Source organism: Rhinoderma darwinii, chromosome 5, assembly GCF_050947455.1.
Source record: "Rhinoderma darwinii isolate aRhiDar2 chromosome 5, aRhiDar2.hap1, whole genome shotgun sequence".
In the NCBI taxonomy this organism is placed as follows: domain Eukaryota; kingdom Metazoa; phylum Chordata; class Amphibia; order Anura; family Rhinodermatidae; genus Rhinoderma; species Rhinoderma darwinii.
In genome coordinates, this window is record NC_134691.1 from 54,323,157 (window position 1) to 54,336,218 (window position 13,062).

Here is a 13,062-nt window from a genome sequence, read left to right on the forward strand (position 1 = left end):
TTTTTAGCCCCACTAGGGGACTTCACTATCTGACTTCTGTATTGCAGCGTATTATTTCCTGTCAGTGTAAAACTGACAGGCACCTGCTAGGTCATGCATGACTTAGCAGGCATCCACTACAGGCAGACCTGGGGGCCTTTTTTAGGCCCCCGGCTGCCATAGAAGCCAATGGATCCCTGCAATTGCAATTGCGGGGTGCCGATGGGGTGAGAGAGGGAGCTCCCTCCCTCCAAAACCACTTGGATGCGGTACTCGCTATTAAGCGCTGCATCTATGGGGTTAAACGGGTGAGATCGATGTTGAAATCGATCTCATTTGTTAGAGCAGGTGTCCGGCTGTCTTCAGACCGCCTGTCACCCGCTCTAGCCGGCACAGGACACCCGTGCCGGGCTTATGTCAGAGCGCCGTGAAAAGCTCTGGCAAAAGTACCCTTAACAGCCGCTGTGAAAAGGTGCAACACAAAAAAAACACAAATCTGCTGTGCGTGAATATAACCTTAAAGAACCTGTCTGTTGTTTAACCCCTCAAAGACATTTTTCACTCGCCGCCTACCTAGAGCCATAACTTTTTAATTTGTACGTCAATGGAGGGGTGTGTGAAGGAATATTTTTTGCGGGAGGAGTTGTAGTTTTTATTGGCACCATTTAAAGTACCATATAATGGTTGAATTGGAAAAAACTGATATTCCTCCATGTTTTTTTGGGTTTAGTTTTTAATGTATATATTTAACATCTACTTTTACCTTAAGATAAGGTAAATATATACAGCCCCAGAACCAAGCTCAGTACATAAATACAGCACCAGAACCCAGCTCAGTATATAAATACAACACTAGAACCAAGGTCAGTACATAAATACAGCAACAGAGCAAAAAGCTCAGTGCATATATACAGCAACAGAACCAAGCTCAGTACATAGCAACAGCACCAGAACCAAGCTCAGTACAACTATACAGCCCCAGAACCAAGCTCAGTACATCAATACAGTACCAGAACAAAGCTCAGTACAAAGATACAGCCCCAGAACCAAGCTCAGTACATATATATATATATATATATATATATACAGCCCCTGAACCAAGATCAGTGCATCTATACAGCCCTAAAACCAAGCTCAGTACAAATATACACCACCAGAACAATGCCCAGTACATATATACAGCCCCAGAACCAAGCTCAGTGCATAAACACAATACCAGAATCAAGCTCAGTATATAAATACAACACCAGAACCAAGCTCTGTACATATATACAGCAAAAGAACCCAGCTCAGTACTTATATACAGCACCAGAACAAAGCCCAGTACATGTATACAGCCAAGAACCAAGCTCAGTATTTAAATACAACACCAGGACCAAGCTCAGTACATAAACACAGAACCAGAACAAAGCTCAGTATATAAAGACAGCACCAGAACAAAGCTCAGTACATAAATACAGCACCAGAACAAAGCTCAGTACATAAATACAGCACCAGAACAAAGCTCAGTACATAAATACAGCAAAAGAACAAAGCTCAGTATATAAATACAGCACCAGCACAAATGCATCTCCATACAGAGATAATTTGCAAATTTAGTTTAACCCCTGCCATATAAGTTTGTACGACATAAAACAAAAGCTTCCCGTATAGCCAGAACAGTGGCTAGGATATGCTGGGTGTTGTTGTCTCACCAAAAAAAACGATACACCCATCATCTCGCTGCAGATCACACAGTTACTACAGTACTGTTTAGTCACATTTACATTACAGACTTTTTTTCCCGCTATTTTTCTATTTTCTTCTCCATCCGGTCCAGACCTCTATGATGACTTCTCCCGGCCACAGCCCATTTCTGCAGAGATTGCCGCTCAGATGTCTTCGGCTTCTCACTTTTCCAACATTTCCGCACCTATAAACAAAGATAAAATTCTCATGGTGCCACACTCTATGCCACTGAATATACACTACCGTTCAAAAGTTTGGGGTCACCCAGACAATTTTGTGTTTTCCATGAAAACTCACACTTATATTTATCAAATGAGTTGCAAAATGACTAGAAAATATAGTCAAGACATTGACAAGGTTAGAAATAATTATTTTTATTTGAAATAATAATTTTCTCCTTCAAACTTTGCTTTCGTCAAAGAATGCTCCATTTGCAGCAATTACAGCATTGCAGACCTTTGGCATTCTAGCTGTTAATTTGCTGAGGTAATCGGGAGAAATTTCACCCCATGCTTCCAGAAGGCCCTCCCACAAGTTGGATTGGCTTGATGGGCACTTCTTGCGTACCATACGGTCAAGCTGCTCCCACAACAGCTCTATGGGGTTGAGATCAGGTGACTGCGCTGGCCACTGCATTACAGATAGAATACCAGCTGCCTGCTTCTTCCCTAATTAGTTCTTGCATAATTTGGAGGTGTACTTTGGGTCATTGTCCTGTTGTAGGATGAAATTGGCTCCAATCAAGCGCTGTCCACAGGGTATCGCATGGCGTTGCAAAATGGAGTGATAGCCTTCCTTATTAAAAATCCCTTTTACCTTGTACAAATCTCCCACTTTACCAGCACCAAAGCAACCCCAGACCATCACATTACCTCCACCATGCTTGACAGATGGCGTCAGGCACTCTTCCAGCATCTTTTCAGTTGTTCTGCGTCTCACAAATGTTCTTCCATGTGATTCAAACACCTCAAACTTAGATTCGTCTGTCCATAACAATGTCTGTGTGCTTTTGCCCATATTAATCTTTTCCTTTTATTATCCAGTCTCAGATATGGCTTTTTCTTTGCCACTCTGCCCTGAAGGCCAGCATCCCGGAGTCGCCTCTTCACTGTAGATGTTGACACTGGCGTTTTGCGGGTACTATTTAATGAAGCTGCCAGTTGAGGACCTGTGAGGCGTCTATTTCTCAAACTAGAGACTCTAATGTACTTGTCTTGTTGCTCAGTTGTGCAGCGGGGCCTCCCACTTCTCTTTCTACTCTGGTTAGAGCCTGTTTGTGCTGTCCTCTGAAGGGAGTAGTACACACCGTTGTAGGAAATCTTCAGTTTCTTGGCAATTTCTCGCATGGAATAGCCTTCATTTCTAAGAACAAGAATAGACTGTCGAGTTTCATATGAAAGCTCTCTTTTTCTAGCCATTTTGAGAGTTTAATCGAACCCACAAATGTAATGCTCCAGATTCTCAACTAGCTCAAAGGAAGGTCAGTTTTATAGCTCCTCTAAACAGCAAAACTATTTACAGCGGTGCTAACATAATTGCACAAGGGTTTTCAAGTGTTTTCTAATCATCCTTTAGCCTTCTAACACAGTTAGCAAACACAATGTACCATTAGAACACTGGAGTGATGGTTGCTGGAAATGGGCCTCTATACACCTATGTAGATATTGCATTAAAAACCAGACGTTTGCAGCTAGAATAGTCATTTAGCACATTAACAATGTATAGAGTGTATTTCTGATTAATTTAACGTTATCTTCATTGAAAAAAACTGTGCTTTTCTTTCAAAAATAAGGAAATTTCTAAGTGACCCTAAACTTTTGAACGGTAGTGTAATAGTATCATATACTGTGCCCCTGAATATAATAGTGCTACATACTGTGCCCCTGAATATAATAGTACTATACACTGTGCCCCTGAATATAATAGTACTATACACTGTGCTCATGAATATAATAGTACTATACGCTGTGCCCCTGAATATCATAGCACCATACTCTGTCCCCATGAATTCAATTGAATCAAACACTGTAAAGTAAAACACCACACACACAATGCCCCCTGTAGATAGCGCCAGTCACAATGCCCCCTGTGGATTGCACCAGTCATAATGCCCTCTGTAGACAGTGCCACTCACAATGCCCCTTGTATATAGCGCCAGTCATTATGCCCTCTGTAGAAAAAGCCAGCCACAATGCCCTCTGTAGATAGTGCCAGTCACAATGCCCTCTGTAGATAGCGCCAGTCACAATGCCCCCTGTAGACAATGCCAGACCCAATGCCCTCTGTAGATAATGCCAGTCACAATGCCCCCTGTAGATATTGCCCAGTGTAGATAGAGCCCCCAACGCTGCGACATAGCTCTGGTCAGTAACCAGGCAGCGTCATCCGGGGTAACGGCGTAGTAGGTGTGATGGCATCACTGCGCCGACCTCATCATTGCGCCGACCGCATCACTGATGGTTCCCGTCTCGCCAGTGCAATAGTAATCAATTGTATCTGCGTCCTAAGGACGCAGATACAATTGGGTGAGAGGTCCCGCTTCACCCCGATTCTCTGCACTGGTTTTAACAACCGCCTCGGGCCCTGGGCACGTGCCCAGATTGCCCTAATTATAAACTACTGGTAAGCGATACTTCTTTGGGAGTAAACTCTACTTTTTCTTTTACAATAATGAATTGAAGCTCCATGTTTTTAACCGGTTAAGGTCTAGGCTGTTTTACAGCTAAATGACCAGAGAAAATGTCACAATTTTACTATGTGCTTCTTTAGGTGATTATAACTCTGCAGGTGAATAAAGTTCATCTTTGAATTTTACACTCTTTTTAAAGGACAGATAGGGCTTTGTTTTAATGGCATTTGTCAGTATACATGATTTTAATTTTTTTCTCTAAAATGGGCAAAATTGGAAAAAAAATGCAAGAATTTAGCAAATGCGTCAGTTTATGCTAGCATTTTTCACACATAGTATGGACCGCGGACAAAATTCATCCCCTTTCACATTCTTCCACTTCTCCCGTGCATGGGGATACCAAATATGTGTGCTTTATTCACTGTGCGGGCATGTGCCAGGGCTTGGCGTAAAAGAAGTATTTTTGGCCTTTTCAGTCCAGGAATTCTGCACTTGACTTTATAGCAGCATACTGTGTTCTGGGGGGCGGAATGCTGCTGAAACATTAGAAACACCCCATAAATTAGTTTATTCACACAAGTAGGCCCCACAAGGTTTTCTTCAAGGGCTTTATCATATTTTTAGAAAGTCCAGTTTTCTTCTGAAAGTTTCTTGAATGAGATGGAACAAAATAAAATTAGCATTTTTTTTAGCAAATGCGTCAGTTTATACCAGCACTTTTCACACACAGTATAGACCACGGACAAAATTCATGTCCTTTCACATTCTGCCACTTCTCCTGAGCATGGGGATACTAAATATGCTTGCCTTATTTATCACATAGAGATGTAGGAGGGCGGACGATAGAAGAAGCTTATTTCACAAATCACCTTTTTTCAAAGCAGGTTTTACAAAACTCAACAGAGTTTCTATAACACTTCCAAAATATCTGCTCTTGAAGCAGAGACCCCAAAATATTAATCTAGGGGGATAATAGGAATTAATTTTTTTGGGTTTCCTAATATAAGAAATTGCAGGTTTATGCAAGTGGAGATCTCCAGCAGTCAAACATTAGAAAATATGCAAACATGACATCCACCCCCCACCCATTCCCTCCGTCACCCTTGGAGTAAAATCATTGGAAAAATAAAAATGTAATGTAGGGCAAATATATTTTCAACTAATTAACTAAAATCTAATAATTCAGAACAGTGTGGTATTTTTTAAAACATGGGTGAATGCACAGGCCTGGTTGCGAGAGACATGAGGTACAGAAATATCGGGAATCTTTGCGCCGTCCGTATTTTCTGCAGACGCGGCCACTTTTTTGTACCAGGTTTTTGTCTTGCGTTTCACTAAATAGGGCTGTAAAACCTGGTCACTTAAATCCATCCCACCATGTACTTGTTATATTCGGACACGCTCACTGGTTTGTGCTTGTCCAATGATGCCCCCCTTTCCCTCACTGCCTCTGTTCCTGCGGTATGTATTGTGCTTAGTACATACACATCTGTGCGATCCCTGTACTTGACCGCCAGCAATTCTTTTTTCCAAGTTTCTGTCTTATATACTGAGCGGAATATAAATTCGTTTAGTCGACAATGATATTTAGGTGGTCGTCTGTAATGAATAAATGGAAGTAATCCATTTGGACAAAATTTGTATTGTTCACAGTTATGCCAGGAGTGGCAGTAAATCCATGGATTCTAGGCCCAAAAGATGGAGCAGGTGCCCATACAAGAACCTGAACTGGAGGGACCAGGCTGTCCCATGCTACAGCGCTACTAGGCCCTGCGCTTCAATGTTCTGCAGTTTCAACTGCGTCAGGGACAACGTCCCCTGAAGATGAACCTGAAGTGACGCTATCATCGTCACTGCCTAAAACAGGTTCCATCTCTGACGCCATCTCTGATGCGGTCTCAGACTCAGATCACAGCATGGCGTATGCCTCCTCTGTGCTAAATAACTTCCTCGCCATAACGTAACTAACACTAACTAACAAACAATTATTATTTTTTATATATATATATATATATATATATATATATATTTATAACAGAGTATATATATAAATGTATCTAAATATATATATATACACAAACTAGCTGGTATACACTACTGCTAACAAAAAAATAAACCTGCTATAGATATATATACTATATATATATATATATATATATATATATATATGGATATATAATTATATATTCCCTACCTTCCTATTCTACTATTCTAGTAAAGATAGAAAGGTAGATATAATAAAAGATGGATGGATAGATTGCATAGATAGATATAAATCTATCTATACAGAGAATGTTTTATAGTGTAACACTGTATTTTTTTCACACAGTATTCTTCTGGCAGCAATTCTCTCTAAGTCTCTTCTTCTCCTCACACTGAAACAATGCCAGAACTTTAAAAATAAAAACAAATGTGATCGCTGTGATAGGTTTTCACAGCGATGACATGTTTAGGGACCATCAGATTGGTCCCTGATACTCTGCCCAGTGCCAAGAGCTGTTGGTAACAGCGTGGGCACAGGGCTGTGTGCACACAATTGCGTGCACACTATATTTACATAGAAATGCATATCATCGCCGTGTTTGGTTGTTACAGCGATCACATGTTCAGGGACCAAAAGATTGGCCCCTGACACTCTGCCCAGTGCTCAGGGCTGTTAGCAACAGACAGGACACAGGGCTGTGTGCACACAATATGAAGTGCTGAAACACAGTATAATGCCTCCATAGCTGCTACACAGTATACGGCCTCCATAGCTGCTACACAGTATAATGCCCCCATAGCTGTGACACAGTATAATGCCTCCATAGCTGTGACACAGTATAATGCCCCCATAGCTGCAACACAGTATAATGCCCCCATAGCTGCTACACAGTATAATGCCTCCATAGCTGCTACACAGTATAATGCCCCCATAGCTGTGACACAGTATAATGCCTCCATAGCTGCAACACAGTATAATGCCCCCATAGCTGCAACACAGTATAATGCCTCCATAGCTGCTACACAGTATAATGCCCCCATAGCTGTGACACAGTATAATGCCCCCATAGCTGCAACACAGTATAATGCCTCCATAGCTGCGACACAGTATAATGCCCCTATAGCTGCTACACAGTATAATGCCTCCATAGCTGCAACACAGTATAATGCCTCCATAGCTGCAACACAGTATAATGCCTCCATAGCTGTGACACAGTATAATGCCTCCATAGCTGCTACACAGTATAATGCCCCCATAGCTGTGACACAGTATAATGCCTCCATAGCTGTGACACAGTATAATGCCCCCATAGCTGTGACACAGTATAATGCCCCCATAGCTGCGACACAGTATAATGCCCCATAGCTGTGACACAGTATAATGTCTCCATAGCTGCAACACAGTATAATGCCCCCATAGCTGCGACACAGTATAATGCCTCCATAGCTGCGACACAGTATAATGCCTCCATAGCTGCGACACAGTATAATGCCCCATAGCTGCTACACAATATAATGCCCCATAGCTGCGACACAGTATAATGCCTCCATAGCTGCTACACAGTATAATGCCCCCATAGCTGGGACACAGTATAATGCCCCCATATCTGCTACACAGTATAATGCCCCCATAGCTGCTACACAGTATAATGCCCCCATAGCTACAACACAGTATAATGCCCCCATAGCTGCGACACAGTATAATGCCCCCATAGCTGCTACACAGTATAATGCCTCCATAGCTGCAACACAGTATAATGCCCCCATAGCTGCTACACAGTATAATGCCCCCATAGCTGCAACACAGTATAATGCTCCCATAGCTGCGACACAGTATAATGCCCCCATAGCTGCTACACAGTATAATGCCTCCATAGCTGCAACACAGTATAATGCCTCCATAGCTGCTACACAGTATAATGCCCCCATAGCTGCAACACAGTATAATGCCCCCATATCTGTGACACAGTATAATGCCTCCATAGCTGCAACACAGTATAATGCCTCCATAGCTGAAACACAGTATAATGCCCCCATAGCTGCTACACAGTATAATGCCTCCATAGCTGCAACACAGCATAATGCCTCCATACCTGCAACACAGTATAATGCCCCCATAGCTGTGACACAGTATAATGCCTCCATATGTACGTACCTAATAAATAAAAAAACATAATTACTTACCTTTCCCGGTTCCCACGACGGTGGGGGATGCTTCTCCTCCTCTGCACTGTGCTGTGAGTGACTCCGTGCAGACAGGCGCGATGACGTCACTACATCGCGCCTGCCTGCACCGAGCCGCTCACGGCAGAGTGAATGCTAGAGCGAGGCTCCGGCATTCAACCCAACTGAATCTGCGTCCTGCGGACGCAGATTCAGTTGGAAGCGGGACAGCACGGCAGCTAGCAGCGCTGCATAGTTTTGCGGTGTGTGCGGTTCGGGCGGCGATGGGCCCCCTGGGAGCCTCGGGCCCCGGGCAGCCGCCCGAACAGCCCATTTTATAATCCGCCATTGACTTTACTCCAAACATAAAATAATTGCCACAAACCATCAACTTTAGTCTGTTCTACACCGGCCCTATATAATTTTGCTTCTTTACTAAAAAAAATCTGTACTGAGATGATTATTATTTATGTACAGAAACTGCATATAAAGCTAAGGGAGGGAGATACATTTAAAGTTAAAATAGGGTTTTATATTCTCTGCGCTGTATTGCCCTTATATTGCCCTGGCAGGAATTTTTTGACCTATTGCTATTTACATACTGCTGTATGCACAATGGCAGACCTTCATAGTTACATAGTTACATTAAAAAAGACACAGGTCCATCAGGTCCAACCTATTATCCTACCTTATTGATCCAGAGGAAGGCAAAAAAAACCCTATGAGACGGTTGCCAATTGCCCCATATTAGAGGCAAAAAATTCTTCAAAGACGCTAAATATGGCGGAAGTATCAGAGTAAATGCTGGAAACAATGTCCCATCTCCAGAATACAGTCCTGGCCAAAAGTTTTGAGACTGGCACAAATTTTGGTTTTCACAAAGTTTGCTGCTTCAGTGTTTTTAGATTTTTGTAGTCAGATGTTTCTATGGTATACTGAAGTATAATTATAAGCATTTCATAAGTTTTTAAACTTTTATTGCCAATTACATCAAGTTTATGCAAACTCTCAATATTTACAGTGTTGGCTCTTCTTTTTCAAAACTTCTGCAATTCTCCCTGGCATGCTGGATATCAGCTTCTGGGCCAAATCTTGAATGATGGCAACCCATTCTTGCCTAATCACAGTGCTTGAAGTTTATTATAATTTCTGTGTCTTTGAGTGTCCACTCGCTTTTTAAGGATTAACCACAGGTTCTCAATGGGATTGAGATCTGGGCAGTTTCCTGGCCATGGACGCAAAATGTCAATGTTTTGTTCACCTATCCAATTGGTTATCACTTTTGCCTTGTAACATGGTGCTCCATCACGCTAGAAAAAGCATTGTTCATCACCAAATTGCTCCTGGATTGTTGGGAGAAGTTGCTCTTGGAGGATGTTTAGATACTATTCTTTATTTATGGAAGTGTTCTTAGGCACAATTGTGAGTGAACCCACTCCCTTGGATGAAAAGCAAACCCACACATGATTGGTCTCAGAATGCTTCACTTTTGGCATGACACAGGACTCATGGAAGCGATCACCTTTTCCTCTCCGGATAATCATTCTTCCGGATCTCCCAAACAGACTAAAGGGTATTTCATCAGAGAAAATAACTTTACCTCAGTACTTTGCAGTCCAATCCCTGAACTTCCTGCAAAATGTCAGTCTATCCTTGATGTTTTTCTTGGAGATAAGTGGTCTTTGCTGCCCTTCTTGGCACTAGGCCAGCCTCCAAATGTATTTGCCTCACTGTGCGTGCAGATGGACTGAGACCTGCCTGCAGCCATTCCTGAGCAACTCTTCAAAGGTGTTGAACCGATCCCGTAGCTGAATCCTCTTTAGGAGACGGTCCTGGCGCTTGCTGGACTTTCTTGGTCGCCCGGAAGCCTTTTTTTCACAGCAATTGACCCTCTCTCTCCTTGAAGTTCTTGATGATCCGATAATTGGTTGATTTAGGGGCAATCTTACGAGCAGCAATATACTTGCCTGTAAAGCCCTTTTGATGCAAAGCAATGAAGACTGCACGTGTTTCCTTGGAGGTAATCATGGTTAACAGATGAAGGCAATGATTTCAAGCACCATCCCCCTTTTAAAGCAACCAGTCTGCTCTTATAATTCAATCAGTAAGACAGAGTGATATCAGCTGCCTTGTCCACACTAACACTTTCTCCTGCTCTAACCAGAAGATCACCGACATGATGTTAGCAGGTCATTTTGTGGCAGGGCTTCGATGCAGTGGGAATTGGGTTTTCGTGATTAAGCTAATTTTTATAGCAAGGAATGACTTTGCAATTAATTGGAATTCATCTGATCACTCTTCATAACAATCTAGAGTTAATGCAAATTGCCACTATAAAAATTGAAGCAGCAAACTTTGTGAAAGCCAACATTTGTGTCAGTCTGAAAACTTTTGGCCAGGTCTGTAGTACCCATAACTTGTTATATTATATTTTTCAAGAAAGGCATCCAGGCCCTTCTTGAACTTGCTCAATCAACCAACCATCACAACATCCACTGGCAGAGAGTTCCATAGTCTCATTGCTCTTAATGTAAAGAATCCCCATTGATAATTATTGGGAAACCTTCTTTCCTCTAGACATAGAGGATTCCCCCTTGTTATGGTTGTAGCCCTAGGTGTAAAAATATCAATACAAGATATATGTACTATCCATTTATATATTTGTGCATTGTAATTAGATCGACCCCAAAGACACAAATACACAAAATACACACGAGCACTACCTAGGAAAAACTGATACATGGTGTAATAAGCAAAGTTCAGGTTACAGTCTGATATAGTAGTTCAAATTAGTCACATTGATATGCAAAAGCCAGGGAGACCAAATTTTTTTCAAATAGTACTATCCTGTCTAGATGTATAGCTGTTAGATTTTCACAAAGCATGATTTTATTAATCCTAGCCTTCACTACATCATACACGAGTTTTGACTTTTTCCACTGCTGTGCTATAAAGGAGCTTAAAGGACACATTCGCAATCCTAGGTGGTGTGTCCCCTAAGAGCATGACTTGTGGTGGGAGAGTAGAGGCAACACTGGTAACAGATGCAATAAGATGGCCAATCTGTCTCCAAAACCTGCGGACAATCGGGCACATCCACCAAATTTGGAGGTGAGTACCTACCGAATAACACTCTCTAAAGCATAAATCTGATACATCTGGATATATTGCATGTAACCTAGTCGGCACCATACAAAGCTCGGTGGAGTACTTTTAGGCTATGTTCACACGGGGTCTTTTGCCGAGTTTTTTGACGCGGAAACCGCGTCGCAAAACTCGGCAGAAACGGCCCGAGAACGCCTCCCATTGATTTCAATGGGAGGCGTCGGCGTCTTTTTCCCGCGAGCAGTAAAACTGCCTCGCGGGAAAAAGAAGCGACATGCCCTATCTTCGGGCGCTTCCGCCTCCGACCTCCCATTGACTTCAATGGGAGGCAGGAGAAAGCGTGTTTTCTGCCCGCGGCGCTCAATGGCCGCGGGCGAAAAACGGCGCGATAATTGCTATTCACACGGAGTATTTTGGGGTTGGAATATCTGCCTCAAAATTCCGTTTGGAGCCTTGAGGCAGATATTCCTCCCCCAAAATACTCTGTGTGAACATAGCCTTAGGGTATTTCTTCAGGAATTTTGAGGCAGATTTTGACCTGCCTGCACTTCCTTTGCCGCGGTTTTCACTGCGTTTTTCGTGGCGTTTTTCTGCCGTTGCCATTGAGCGCTGCGGGCAAAAAAATGCCGCGAAAAACGCATATCATAAAATCATATCATATTGATTTCAATGGGAGGTCAGAGATGGAACCGCAGGAAGAAAGAGAATGTAACTTTTTTTTCCCACAAGCGTTTTTTCCGCTCATTGTAAAAAACATTGGGAGGTGATTTCGGCAGTTTTTTTGGCGTGGTTTCCTGACGCGGTGGTGCCAACGCTTAAGAGACATAGTGAAGTCAAAGTCAGATTCCCACTGTATTCTCAGGGGCTAAAGGATGGTACTTACAGATAGAACCCAGTGTTTTATTATTTAATACATAATTGAAGAATTTGTTTCCGCGGCCCAAGTGCATAACCTTACATTTTCCCACATTAAACTCCATTTGCTATTTCTCTGCCCAAGCCTCCACCATCTGCAAATCTCTCTGTAATATTATATTATCCTCCTTTTGATTTACAGGTCTTAGAATCATCTGCAAAAATCATTGATAACCACACTCTGTTTTCAGCCATATTAACCCAATTAGACATGTTTTCCCCCAGTCCCTGAATTTTCATTTTATAGCCAAACCTTTTATGTGGCATAGTATCAAATACCTTTCAAAAGTCTAGATCCACCACATCCACATCCTTACCCAGGTCCAGTCAAGATCTTACCTCCTCATAGAAGCTGATCAGATTAGTTTGACAGGACCGATCCCTCAGAAACCCATGCTGATGCTGCGTTATAATTTTATTTTCATTGAGATACTTGAGAATAGCATCTCTTAGAAAACCTTCAAATATTTTACCCACAATGGAGGTTAAACTTACAGGCCTATAGTTTACGGCACCACTTCTTGAATATTAGGCTGTGCGGGATCACCAAAAAAATGGGC